Source organism: Dipteris shenzhenensis, chromosome 5, assembly GCF_047967505.1.
Source record: "Dipteris shenzhenensis isolate YYH24624 ecotype China chromosome 5, Dip_SZ_1.0, whole genome shotgun sequence".
Taxonomy (NCBI): domain Eukaryota; kingdom Viridiplantae; phylum Streptophyta; class Polypodiopsida; order Gleicheniales; family Dipteridaceae; genus Dipteris; species Dipteris shenzhenensis.
In genome coordinates, this window is record NC_141600.1 from 19,296,580 (window position 1) to 19,310,282 (window position 13,703).

Genomic DNA, 13,703 nt, shown 5'->3' on the forward strand with positions numbered 1-13,703 from the left:
TCTCCATTGGGGTGAAACTGGCAGCACGTCGCATTGCTTCCTCTTCCTGCCCCCGTTGTTCTTATCACCGTGAGACAGTTCCCCATTTGTTATGGTCTTGTCAGCACTCTCGATTATTGATCACTCATGTCTCTCATTTGCTGCGGCTTCGGTTTCCCTCTATCAGATTTGGAAACACTTCTGGATGTTTGGATGCTTCTCATCCCAGATGTCTCCATTCCTCCTTTTCTTTCACTGGACTCGCTTTTTGGTACTCTTGACTATTTGGACACAGAGATTGCATTCTAGGATGGGACAACAGTTTCCTCAGGCATATGTTTTCTTCAGAATGTCCCTCAAGCAATCTTTACATGATAGCTATGCTGCGAGGCACTTGGATGCGACTAGCCTTGAAGTGTTTTCTGGCTGTTTTTTACTTCTTCCATTAGGCTCTCTTTGGAGTCTAATATCATGTACATTGATCTCATGTTAATAATATAGTTACTGGTTTCACCCCAAAAAAAAAAATGTGTGTGTGTGTGTGTGTGTGTGTGTGTGTGTGTGTGTGTGAGAGAGAGAGAGAGAGGCTAGGGTGAGGAAATGATACTCAAATGAAGACATCATGAAAGGCAATCATTCATTCATCAAGTATATCATGACAAGTGAAGTACAAGCCTTTATAGGCTAGGCACACTCACACATGTACCAAGTGCATATGGGATAGCTCCCAAGATGACATGTGGCACTCACACGTAAAGCCTCTACTAGATCTCCTAGTATAACACATCACACACACTCTTTGGCTATGATTTCTCCAACAAGCTGGCCTATGGGTCAATCAAGTGGCCAGCAAACAACACATCCCCCCATACCCACACTAGAAGGACAACTAGCCAAACACGTGTAAGATGCCAAAGGAATATCTAACAAACGTCCTTAAAGCACCCCAAAAAGAGGCTCAAATAGGCTCCATGTAGGGAGCCCACCCAAGGTGGAGGGTTACATCCAAATGCTTTGTGGTGCTTCAAACATGATACCTCGTTCTACAAAAGCACCTTTATTGAAGCACCGCTATGTTCTTATTGATTGGCAAAGCTTTGCTTACATGCATAGCTGCAGGGGTACAATCACAACTCGAGGAACAAATCTTCCCTCGTCCAATCCTCCATGGACTCCGGAAAATGAAGATTATTCCCATGTGATGGGAATTGACTCTTGCACAAATCTGGTAATATGCTTCCATTCGCAACTTCTTATGATTGTAATGATGGATGACAAAGCTTTTGCATTCGCAACTTCTTATGATTGTAATGATGCATGACAAAGGCAAAAAAAAAAAAAAAAATCATCCTAAGAGGGCTCACTCCATGGGAAAACCTTGGAAGCAGTTCAGGTATCACTGTCTACTTTCTGTAAAGCTCAGCCAAGAGGCCAAGCTATAACTGGATCTTCACAACGACCCATCTCCAGCAATGCATAATGCTTCCTTCTTCGCTAGCGTATTCCCAGCCTCACCATGGAGACCCGGTTGAGGTGCATGGAGCCATCTAGATAGAAAATTGGCACGTTATTCGCCACCACTGATTAAGGACTAATAAAGTTCATTGGGGCTCTCAAGACCTCGCAGAATGGGGCCACGTGTCAAAGCTCCTGTTAGTTTTTTTGCAAGATCTCTCAACATGTGCTAAACGCCAAGCGGTTGGACATAAAAAGTGCACTCAATATCTACACTACATGGACAGCAGGATGCGGCTCCACTAGTGCTACATGTGAGGCCCGACTGCTATCTTCCTGCACCTGTGCTATGCTCACCGGATGAGCTCCACACAAGTGCTGAAGTCTGCTGCTTCTGCTAGTGGCCATCCCTCGAGCCCACACAGGCCCTGACATAGGGTGGAGTCGCAGCTAGATTATAGACCCTTTGGAGGGCTGCGCACAGGCCTGGGCCCTGCATAGAAGCAGGCCTTTGCGGGTATAGAAATGAAGAAGGCCTGGAGGGGTTTTATAGACTCCCAAGGCCCGCACTGGTCAGCCAGTCAACAGACTGGGTCAGCCAGTATCACAGACCAGTCAGCCAGTCCACAGACTGGTCGGCAGATCAGGGTCTTATTCGGCCAATTCCAGAAGCCCTTGAGCCCTAAAAAAGGCCCCTGTTAAGGAGGCACAAGTGTATCCCAATAATCAGCCTGGCAGACTGCACAGGGCCTCATCAAGAGTGCACCGAAGGCACAAGGAGAGAGCATTGACGGACAGCAGCAAGGGCAGAGGATCAAGGAAGTCTTTCAGTCCTTAGTGCCTTGCTGCACTTCTGAAAGCAGAGGCCAACACTCTGGCTGTCCCTTTCAGAAAAGATCTGCCCTATATCTATTGAATACAAGGGCAATCATATGATGTCCACGTGGCTGCACACCCCCTCCCTGCACCCTATCTGTCCACAGGTGTCACTCTCTCATGCTCTCTTCATTTGGGGGCTTACAAACAGGAAGTTGAGCCATCTATTCTGACATGAGAGCCGTTCGATTTTCTTCTTTGCAGACAGACCACTAAAAGAAGTGCATTGGTGATTGGAATTAACAATATCAATTTTGGAATCGATCAAGCATTTTTTGCACTAGCAAAGGGAGTCCAGCCTTGCATTCAAGGAGGTAACCTATCCAATGGAATTACTGATCAATCCCTGCTACAACAGATCCCTCAATGGTGTTTCTTTTTTTTAGGCAGTCTGTAGAGCTTTGGCCTTCTTAGGGGATGAGTCTATTGAAAGAAAATATGCAGCATGCAGTTTTAACCTCATAACAGTCCAACTCACATCGACAGCAGCCAACTATGTGTAGACAAATGTGAAAACATACGCCCTTACCCATGCACATATCTACATACCCACACACCTGACTACTTGACAGCAAGGTCTTTGCACTAGTTCTGTCAGAATTCTTGTGGTGAACAGACTCTGTCGTAACAAAAGCTAGCACTCAAGGGAAAAGGCAAAATTACACCTGCCTAAAGATACATAGGCTGTTGCCAAAACTTTGACAATACAAAGGGAGATCTCTTTTTATACAACAATAGGAGCCTAGACAGCAGAGCACAGACCAGGCACTGACTGGCAGCCTAGGGGCATGGGAGATACACTGGCCAAACTGTTTTGACAAATTTTAACATCAATAGGAACAGTACATCTAGAGGCCACCCTACAGGCTGTAGGTGCATACTTATGGACCTCTTGGCAGTTCTTGTAGCCGGACCTCATCTATACTCTCAGAATTAACTGAGAGACATGTCATCTGAGGCTGCAGGGAGTGCTAGCTAGAGCCTTTTGTGCTTGACTTTGTTGACTTTAGAATAGCAACATTTCTATGCTCTGCTGTCCAGTTCTGTTGCAATGTAGAATTTTTAGCCATCTGCTTCAGGAGTTTTCTGAAATAGTTACTAACATAGGGCATTTCCGTAATCAAAGATGTGATTATATTACTAGATGGAATAGACCTTGCTTTTGTTACAGGGGGCAGCTGGGGGTGTGGACCTGTGACCCTTATAGAATGATGGCATTGCTTATATTGAAGCTGGCCTGGCAACAAAAGAAATTAGGAATTGTCCTAAAACTTGCATGGACCCTGACAGCTCTAAACATCTGCACAGCACTCTCTTCTTCATGAACAGCACGTCTATCTGTGGTCCTGCTACAGCATTGCATAAAGTCAGATAATGAGAACGTTCAATCCTATTTCGGCCATGAAAAGATAAAGCTTAATAGTCAGAGACACCCATCCCTTCTGGAATAGTGCTAGCCTACTGTTTGTCACCAAAAAATGTTGCAAGAGATAAGTAACGTTGAACCTTAAATGTCCACCGTCCCGAAGATGGTAAGAATATACATGTGACCTTGTATTAAAACAAACTTTTGCCATCAAACCTCAAAAGACGATTGGCATCAAGCTACAAAAGTTTTAAGACCCTAGAGATGAGCCAGTGAATTCTGGTACAATAATGATAGATTACCATGAGCAAACCACTCACTCGTTCATTTTCTGCAGAAGCGGTTGGTCAAGCCGATGTCATCTGTTCTGGAGGGACACTTGCAATTTTCGTTTTCGCATGGCCTAAATTGAATTCAGAAACGAAGATAGTATTCCACTGAATCTTCGATACAGAGGAGATCCCTGATCTCATACACCCTGAAATTTCAGAGTATCGAGACTGTCATGATGGTGGTACGGAGCGAAGCATATTGAAAATGCAGTGCGCAAAATGAAACTGGTCGAACTGCTTCTCGCTGCCGTCATTCGGAGTCAAGGCGCTGTTGATACCCACAATGCGTGGCGTAGAAGGAGCTCAAATCCAGCCATTAGACCGCGAGCTGGCTTCTTCACAAGGTTATCGAATCAACTAAACTGATCTACAACGTACAATGTGTGAAAACGGCTGGAGCTTGGAGCTTTCTAAAGATCTGAAGACAGTTTGAAGTTGAACTCGTAAAGGACGACTCAATCTGCAAACGCCGTATCCCGCTTGCCCGACGCGGTTTGGAGGACACCGACCTTCTGGCATACGCTTGCGCTGTACAAACGGGTAAAGTACGAAACGGGTTCAGTGTGTCTCTATGTTTCGACACCAGTTGGGCCTCTCGCGACAATGCATTCGCAGACGCAAGATGCATTGAACTGGGAAAATGTGAGGGAACCTCTGGTGTGGACGGAAGGTGCAGAGCAATCCTTTTGTGTCGCGTATCAAAAATGAAGCGAAGCGGCACAATCAACGATTAGCCTCCTACACTTCTCTAGCATAAACCGCCTACACTCTTCCCAGATCTCTTTCCAGTAGGAAACGCCATGTGCGATTAGATCGCCCCGTCAAATCGCCGCGGAGGGAGTTGCACCCTGACACTCACGAATCAATCAGTTGTTTTATGCCAGCAAGCTCTGTGCACCACTAATTCCTCCGTTTCTTTGTAGTGATCCTATTTGCGACCACTGCTGCAGTTCTGTATTTCCAGCGTACCCGCAGTGACTCGATGCTTGTGGATTATGAAGTCCCCTTGCCAGACTGTGTCTTTCTTGAGCAATTAAAAAATTAACCTTCTCCGTTTTGCGCACCTCAAGTTCCGTAGATTAGCTGGAAGGATGAGGCAAGAGGGAGAGAAGAAGAGATTTGCAAGCTGCAGCAGCGAGCCACGAGCGGAAAGCTGTACGTAAAGGAGGAGCGAGGCGCAGGAAATACTTTGTTTTTCTGCGGAGGACAAAACGTGGGTGTGGGGAGTCCAAGGAGGGGAAATGATGGGGGGAAGCTTTGGAAGGATGATGGCAGCAACTGCTGGTGAGGAGTTCGAGAAAAGCCCGAGGGAGGGGATACAGAAAAATCTCTGGGGAGGTGGAGGGGGGGGTGAACTCCAAGGAGGAGGGTTTCGGTACTGGTTTTGTTGATTTGCTCGGTTCGGAGATGCTTTGATTTGCTGATGATGTTTGATTTTGTTGCTTGCTGCCGGTGCTGATGAAGTTTGCTCGATTTCCGGATGAAGTTTGCTGCCTGCTGATGTTCAATTTGATGTGCAGATTTGATAAACGTCTTGATGCTAGATTTTCCTGCTGCTCCGCGCGTTTCCTTGTTTTCCTGAGTCGGAATCCTGACGCTAATGCTGGCGATTTTTGGTTGTGAATGCGCGATGCTTGAGCTCCTGCGACCGCTGCTGCTAGATTCTATGATTTCCCCCTGCTGCTGATGCTCGATTTTCCTGCTCCTGCGTGGTTGATCCCCTCGGTTTGCTGATGCCGGGTGTCCGGGGGCTGCGCTGACCGTCGATGGCCTGCGGCTGTTTCGGGGAGTGAGTGCCGAAGGCGGCAATGGGGGGGTGATGAAAGCGGTAGGAAGGAGGAAGGGAAAGGAAGGGAAAGGAAGAGTGGAGGAGGGAGAGGTAAAAGGCTATGGCGATGGAGGAGAAGAAATGAGAGGAGGAAGAAGAAGGGAAGTCAAGATTGGTGGCTATGGCGATGGCGAGCTCCGTCAGATTCAAAGCAAGTACAGGACTACCACCCATCGGACTCCAAACTCCATTCTTCCCTATCCCTCCTTTCACGTCCGCTTTCAACCCCTTTCACTCACCCTGGTTTCTTTTAACCCCCGTTTGCTTTCCACGCAACCCATTAGTTTATCGCCTCCCCTTTGAGTTTTCGCTTCTTCGCTCTCTACTTAGTTGGCATACCACACTTTACTTGACACCAACTACAGACCGTGCCTCGAGAGCGTTCTCCATTCGTTTCCTCGTGGGTGTTAGCCTCACACTGGAAAAACCGGCAATTGCCATGAAAATCAAGCTCGTGCATACTATAATTTGCAAGCGATGCTCGACATGGCGTGCATCCTTTCTGAAGTAACTCGATTTTGGGAGAGTTTGTTGCTGTGCAAGTCAAGGACCCCAAATGCACCCAAAACCTACATGCCTATGCATCGTCAGTGGTAATGGGACCTGCACAACTAGCAATTCGCTGACTAGTTATGTTTGGACAACAACACAACTACTTGCAAAGGACATTATGCAAACTAGTGATTGTCTTAAAGGAAGTAATTCGGTTACCTCTTGAGCCCCACCTTGGAAGGAGGGGTCCATGTTGCAACCAATGGCAAATTAAAAAGTACTCATTACTCAAGATTCCGAGTGCGTGAATTGTTGGGTTAGCAACCATGGAAGAAATTGCTAACCAATCTGATCACATGAACACACTCTTAGTGAAGTTTGATTCACCTGAGCTCAAGCTCCGAGGCCTCAAGGCACATGTCGCATGCCTCAACTGTGCTATCCTCTCCTCTCCCTATCTAGCAACGGACTATTTTGCAAGCACCTTGCACACGCCGAGGTAATAGCCATGTTCACTCTTCCCCTTTGTCTACATCGATCTCTACCACCATCAAGGAAGTCAATCAATGGTTCTTCTGCAACATGGTTCAACCTTATGCATTGCCTACCAACACATTGAACGTTGTCCAGTGGCAATCCTACTTTGTAAGCATAGCTACCCATGGGAATGGGTGAAAATGAGAAATAGCTTGGGCAATCCACACACCAGATACATAGAAACAACTCCTCATGAGATCCGTAAGTGCCTATACAGAAAACCAGCTCTCAAAAGCAGCCCCTGGTCAAGGTCTTCACTGCCCGCATGGATAGTCATTCGTGGCTCATCATTTTGAGATTGTATTCCAATATCAAACATCTCATGGAGATGTTACTAGCCATAATTCAATCTTTGGACTGACAATGTAGGAAGGCTCTATCGCAACACTCAATTGAACCTTATTGTGCACCATCCTTCTTGCAAGGGAGTTAACGATGAGTAACAAATTATTATATCCATTAAGGACAGTAGGAGCATTACATAGAAGAGGACAGTCAGAGATGCTAAATTATTTTGATGGAGGCAAGACAAAGCCTTCAACATCTAGATGTTCTAAGGATTTAATCTTTGTTTACTATGCATAGCATGCCTTCATCCCTTTTGAGGCTCAGAAAGCCATGCCTCTTTCTCAAATGGCCAAGCAAATGATTTTTCTTTTAGCATCCATTTTGATGCTCCAAGGTCATTGCTCATGTGCACTCTTTTCAAGCAGATATTCTTTTTTTTTTGCTTGGGAAGGGGGAGGGGGAGGGGGAGGGGGAGGGGGGAGAGGGATTAACCTCCTCCTTTGAAACCCCTCAAGTTTGGTGAAATCCAAGGAAAACTTTTGGTTGGCGCCCCTTCCATACTCACCCCCTACACCTTTTTGCTTGGGGGTCCCCTCCATAGTCTTCCCCCTACAACTCTACCTAGAGTTTGGTGAAATCCAACGAAAATTTTGGTTCTGCCCCCCTCCATACTCTCCCACTAAAACTTTTCATTGGGGGCCCCTCCATACTCTCCTCTCTATGACTTTTCCTCTTGTCTTTGTAACCTCACCCTCCTCCAAAGGAGCTTTTCGTTGAGGGACCTGCTCTTCCTCATCCCTCTTCAATCTATTCTCCTCTAAGGTCAAACCTCTTAGAAAGGAAAGTAGACCCTTTGTTGTCCCTTCCCAAACCCACCATTCGTAACCCTAGACTCAAACCTTTTTGTTGTTAATAACGTGGGGTGTGCATGCAGGCAAGGATAGGTCCTACTAGGGTGTGGAATTCAAGGCAAAGCAGGAGATCTAGGGGGCAAGGGAATGAAAATGGCAATGTGCAATGACATGAATAAAGGGCACACATTGAGAGCTCTCACACACACATGCACGTACGAGCACATGCACACACACATAGTGCAGATTCCACTTTCATGTTGTTAAGGGGAATGGGGTTTGCATGAGGATGAGGACGCATCCTACTAGACCGAGGATTCAAAAGACAATACATGGGGGGGGTAAAGGAGCCACGAGAAGATGCAACAACATGAACATGAGCGCTCTCTCTCTCTCTCTCTCTCTCTCTCTCTCTCTCTCTCTCTCTCTCTCTCTCTCTCTCTCATGCATCTGTCTTACAATTGTTTAAAGTTCGCAATTATACAGTGCAAACAGAACAAGGACAGCCATCCTCTTGATTCTCTTTTTCAACCTCCCCATGTACTACTTGATTACCTCCTCCGCTCAACCCACGCATTGAATAATCATGAGGAAGATGAAAAGGGATTTCTCACATCTTTTATAATGCTCATTTGATCATTTTGTTTATATCAATCATATGTCTATATAAATATGCACATGCACATGTGCTCACTATGGATTTTGCACGGAGCTTGGGCACTACAACTGCAACTTTAGAAATTTCCCTCCATGCCAATTTTGAACTATACATGGCTCTCTTCTCAAATTTATGCAAAATTATGACTGCCTTAAACATTTATGTATCCTTATATGTTAGCTTCATGTCACAATTAAAATCTCCTTGCCTTTAAGCATGAATTTTGGCATCCTTCCTAGCTTCTTTCTACATGAAGATCACCACCCATATTAATTTTGCACTACCCTGAATCTATGCCAGTACTCATGTAATATGGCCCATCCATGCGCATACAATTACCATGTTCTCAAATATAATTCATAGCCCATTAATGTAGATCATCAACGTATTTGCAAATCTTGATAGTATTACAATTCTTTAATTTTTTCTTAGCGTGTTTCAATGTGAGCATTAATGTGCAAAGCTACATGACTACATGCTACCCAATTTTTTTACTAGAATTATAAAACTTGGCACATTAAATAAAGCTTGCCCTTTTTTAATAAGGTATGTCAATTTGCTTTATGACTAGAAGCTATCATATCTTTCATAATCTCCCAACTTCAACTAATGGCACTTATCAAGCCATGAGGCTTTGACATTGAGAATGTCATTATTGTCTCCAAATGAATCCTAATATAATGATAAACCACCAAATTTTATTCCTAGTTTTATGTAATGTATAAAAAAGGCCTTTTTGTGAAGACATGAGAGATGTCGTGTTGTTGACATGAGAACTGAGAGCTACAAGCAATAAAGGGTGATGAAAATTTATTATTGGAGGCAATAATATAAGTAACAAGTTTTTGAACTACCACATGTTAGATCATTGTAGCACTTAGTACTTCTATAATATTAAAAGGTCATACAAGCTTTTTGGGAAGAATTCTTTAAGGTATTAGTCTAGTTTCATTCATTTTGTTCAACAAAGTAGACACACCAAGAAAAATTAGCGGCCTTATATATTATTAGTTAGGAGATAAATAATCATTGATGCATCTAAGATTGGCACTCATGGCCTCTAGAGATCTTGAAAAGTAAAATTTGTCCACAAAGAGGGACCACTCCTCCATAACGTAGTCACATTCTATAATATTCTATGTCTCTCTACTTCTTAATGATACTCTTATAGGTGAAAGACTTAGCTATCCCAATATGAAGATTATTAGGTTCATGTGCTAACATATGATGGTTTGTAGGAGTGCAAAATGGAATAATATACTTTCTAGATAATTTCAATGGGATATGAGAATGACCACTAAGAAGGGGACATAGGCTTGATAGGGAGATTAACATAGTTTTAAGGTTAATGTAAAATTACCAATTACAACAACAAGTCTTTGAAGTAAATATGGAATGTTTGCTACCACTATTGAACAATTTTTTTAGTGAAGGAACATGAATGATTTAATAAGGAGACCATTGCACTTCCAAGTTGAAGGGAACTTTGTCTATTATAGAAATAGTAAACATGGAGCTCTTATAACCAAGTACTATAAAATATAAGTAACAAAAGAATGGCTAGGAAAGAATGAGAAACATGATCACAGCAACCTTTAACTCTAGTTTGGTAGCAAAACATGACACAAATGATGTTTTGGTAAAAAAAATTCACAACTTGATCTCAATATGTTGCATCTTTATTTTTATTTAATTAAAAAAAAACTAGGTCTATCGATAGGCACAAATATGTGGGTGGAGTGGCCTTATATAAGGGTGTATACATTATGCTAAATATCAGAGTATACTCTCCCCCCCCAAGAGAGTGAAACGTCCAAGATGGTTCACAATAGAGTTGCTTCCACTTTCAATACTCACATCCAACAAATATCATTCATACATTATTGCTATATAAATCAAAAGTATCACAACCATCATGGCACACTTGCTTGCAATAGACAAGCTAATGAGCAAAAGGCATTTTTAAGTATTAAAAGGTAGAAGCAAGAGCATCTCCGGTTATGTACAACTGTACTAATAAGAAATCATGTAATATTCAATATAAACTTCCTTAATTGTAAAAATGTTCCCGTTTTGATAGGGTAGTCTCATGCAAGCTTCATTCCCAAGAGTTAAAAAGTTGTAATATCTCTCAAAAAATATATTCTCAAATTTACCACCTTAGATAGACCTTCAAATCCCACCAATAAGACATAAATATTTTTGTAGTATGCAACAAAAGTATTTTAGGTGTTAGAAGCACTAGAGTATAAGTTTTGTTATTCAAATTTTGCATAATTTAAAGTAGGTGTATGTAAATCTCTCTAATAATTAATGTACTAATATTGCCTTATGGTGCAAATTACTTGAAAGTATACATTCAATGATTTTCCTTACAACGTAATGCAATTTAGTATCTATGTTATGTATATAAGAGAACTCTTATCATCTTTTCACATTAAAAGTAACTTGGAACAAATCACATAAGCTTTTTGGTTTAAGAGGCATATATTAGGGATCTAGTCTTAACATAAAATCATGAAGCCTAGAGAAGAGGGTTGACCGATTGTTATAGTGGATCTTTGTTAGAAAATTGCCACAAAAGTCCGTGCAAATTTACCTTGTCTAGCTACTCTAGGACTTATATTTTTATCCTTGTGATGGCATATAAGATTGTGTATAATGTAGAAAATGAGGGCTTTTTAAAGGTTGCAATGTACTTAAATTTTGTTCATTATACTTGACAACAATGACTTATAATAAGGCATTGAATATATTAGGATGCATGTGTTAAGGGTTGCAATAAGTAGTTATATTTTCTTCATTATACTTGACAACAACGACTTATATAATAAGGCATTGAAATACATTAGGATGCATGTGTTATAGCAATGAAATAACTATTGGAGATAATTATAGAGAAAATTAGATTATGTAATTTTAATCCCCTTCAATTCCAAGAATTCAAGCTATATAAAGTCACTATCATGTAAGGTAAGGATGAAGAACGCAGCGTGCTGATCTGTAAATGGCTGTCCAACCTCTTCTCCAACAACGCACCCTAGATCGAAATTGTGAAGTTTTTCCTCGACCAAGGCCATAGCCGTCGTGCAGGGTCATGGCCCAACATGTCCTGGTACTTGAAGGTTTTCTCGGCCTTCTTGGCTCGTGTAATAGGGTCTGACTTAATTGTTGGATTGCTTTCCACATGGAAGGAAGGGATAAGGTTCATCAATTGGAAAGGGCGGAGCGGCCTGAGGGGAGATGGAAGTCTGGACAAAAGCATTTGGTGGTCGGTTGCATTCCGCTCTCTAGATGGAGTATTCACGCTCCATGATCTCTCGAAAGCAAGGTGTCTCCATAGAAAGGGCTTGCAAGTGTGGGGGGCTTGTGGGATCCCTAGCGCACAGACTAGATTCTAATGGAGACCCTCCTCCAAAAGTACAGACTCATGGAAGGGTAAAGAGATTTGCTACAAGCGGTCCTTGATAGAATCCCGAAGGAGTGGCCATCGAACACGCAGAGGACCAATGACAACAAAATTTCATTTTGGGCTATGGGCAAAATAAGCCTGGCTAAAATCTCTGCCAGGATCATGTACAAGAGAATGATGGGGAGCTCTTCAGTGCTGCTTGACCTCAACAGAAAATGGAAGCTTAGGTGATCACAAGGCTGGTGGAAGAAAAGATTCCAGGGGGTCTGGAGGCTGCGTAAAGTAGGCAAGGCAAGCTTCCTCCTTTGGAAAACCCCCACTGGTCACCATTGCGGGCACGCCTGGCAAAATTTTTATCGGTAAACCTGGTTTGTCCCCTCTGAAACAAATCTATGGAAAATGTGCGTCACCTAATGTGGACCTGTTAGATCTCTCAAGAGGCATGGAGAAAAGTGGAAAGAGCAGTAAGAAAAGCAGAAGTGATGGCATGATTTTACCTTGGCATGCGCTGGCAGGCAGCGAGTCCTCCTCCAAGGATACCCATGGTCTCCCCTCCATGTTGTCAGCTTGCGGGCCCTACCTCCAAGCAGTGGTCTCCATGGCAATTTGGGATATCCATAACCAAATAGTTTTTTGCGAGAACCTGTCGGTGGCGGCTGGGTGGAGGGAATCCATAATCATTGCCTTAACCTCGCCTTAACCAAAGCAAATCTTAGAGACCTCAGCTAAGAAAGACCCGATGGTCAGTAGGACCCTCCTTGAAATCAAATCCTGCATGGATTGATGTATAGTTGCTGCATGCAGCATAGGCTTAGGGGTACCGCCCCTTTTGAGCCACATTTTGTAATCGATCTATTAGGGCTGACCACCCATCTTTTTTGCTTAATATAATCGGCCTTTTAATTATCATTTTTTTAAAATGGACGATTTACATATGCATTCTTGAGTGGTAGCTACATGATTGGCTCCTTAAAACTAGTTCCATGGCACTACACCAATTGCTAGAACCACAAGCTTAAAAAATCACTACATTCGAACATATCATGGAGTTTTCTCATTTTGCATGTGGAAACCCTCTGCCCATTTTGCAACTTATTCTGTGTGGACTTTAAAGGTCTAACCTTGTTTAATTTTCAAAATGACAAAGTACCCTTACATTGAATTTTCAAATGTTCGCGACAAAATTTTATTAGACACATCTTGAATGAAATCAATCTCAAAGTTTATACCTTTAAAAAATATATAATGGCAGGCAAGTTCGACCCATATCAATCTCATGATCCTCCTTTATCTACTCATAGTGTTCCTATCTACTCACACAACTTCCACCCATTTCAATCTCATCAATGTACGCAAATCTTCATTAAAGTACTAATTTCATGCCATATGGATGAAGTGGAAATATCAAACAAACAAGTAAGTTAAATGTCTAAAATCTTAAAAATAACCACATGGCGTGAGAGTCATTTAACATTACTCCTAAATATACCAATTCATGTAGCATTAATCTAACATGTATCAATTTCTATAAGTTCTAGTCATAGCAATATCATTACTTACATGACTACAATGAAGTTGCTATGATCTCATGTGTATCCTTCCATGAGCACTACATGGATCAACAAAATA

The 13,703-nt window shown here is 42.6% G+C and overlaps 1 protein-coding gene across 3 annotated transcripts in view; it reads right to left on the bottom strand.

Annotated features, from left to right (window-relative positions):
• LOC147901715 (PH, RCC1 and FYVE domains-containing protein 1-like) overlaps positions 1-5,975 on the bottom strand; it is a 61,096-nt gene extending 55,121 nt beyond the window's left edge. For 2 of the 3 annotated variants that reach the window (XM_087374476.1, XM_087374478.1), the window contains exon 1: positions 3,997-5,975. The gene's annotated coding sequence lies outside the window, so the exon portion shown is untranslated. Of the gene's footprint in view, positions 1-3,978 lie in introns of all 3 variants that reach the window. The other variant, XM_087374477.1, reaches the window with a different exon arrangement.
• Positions 5,976-13,703: the final 7,728 nt, after the last annotated feature.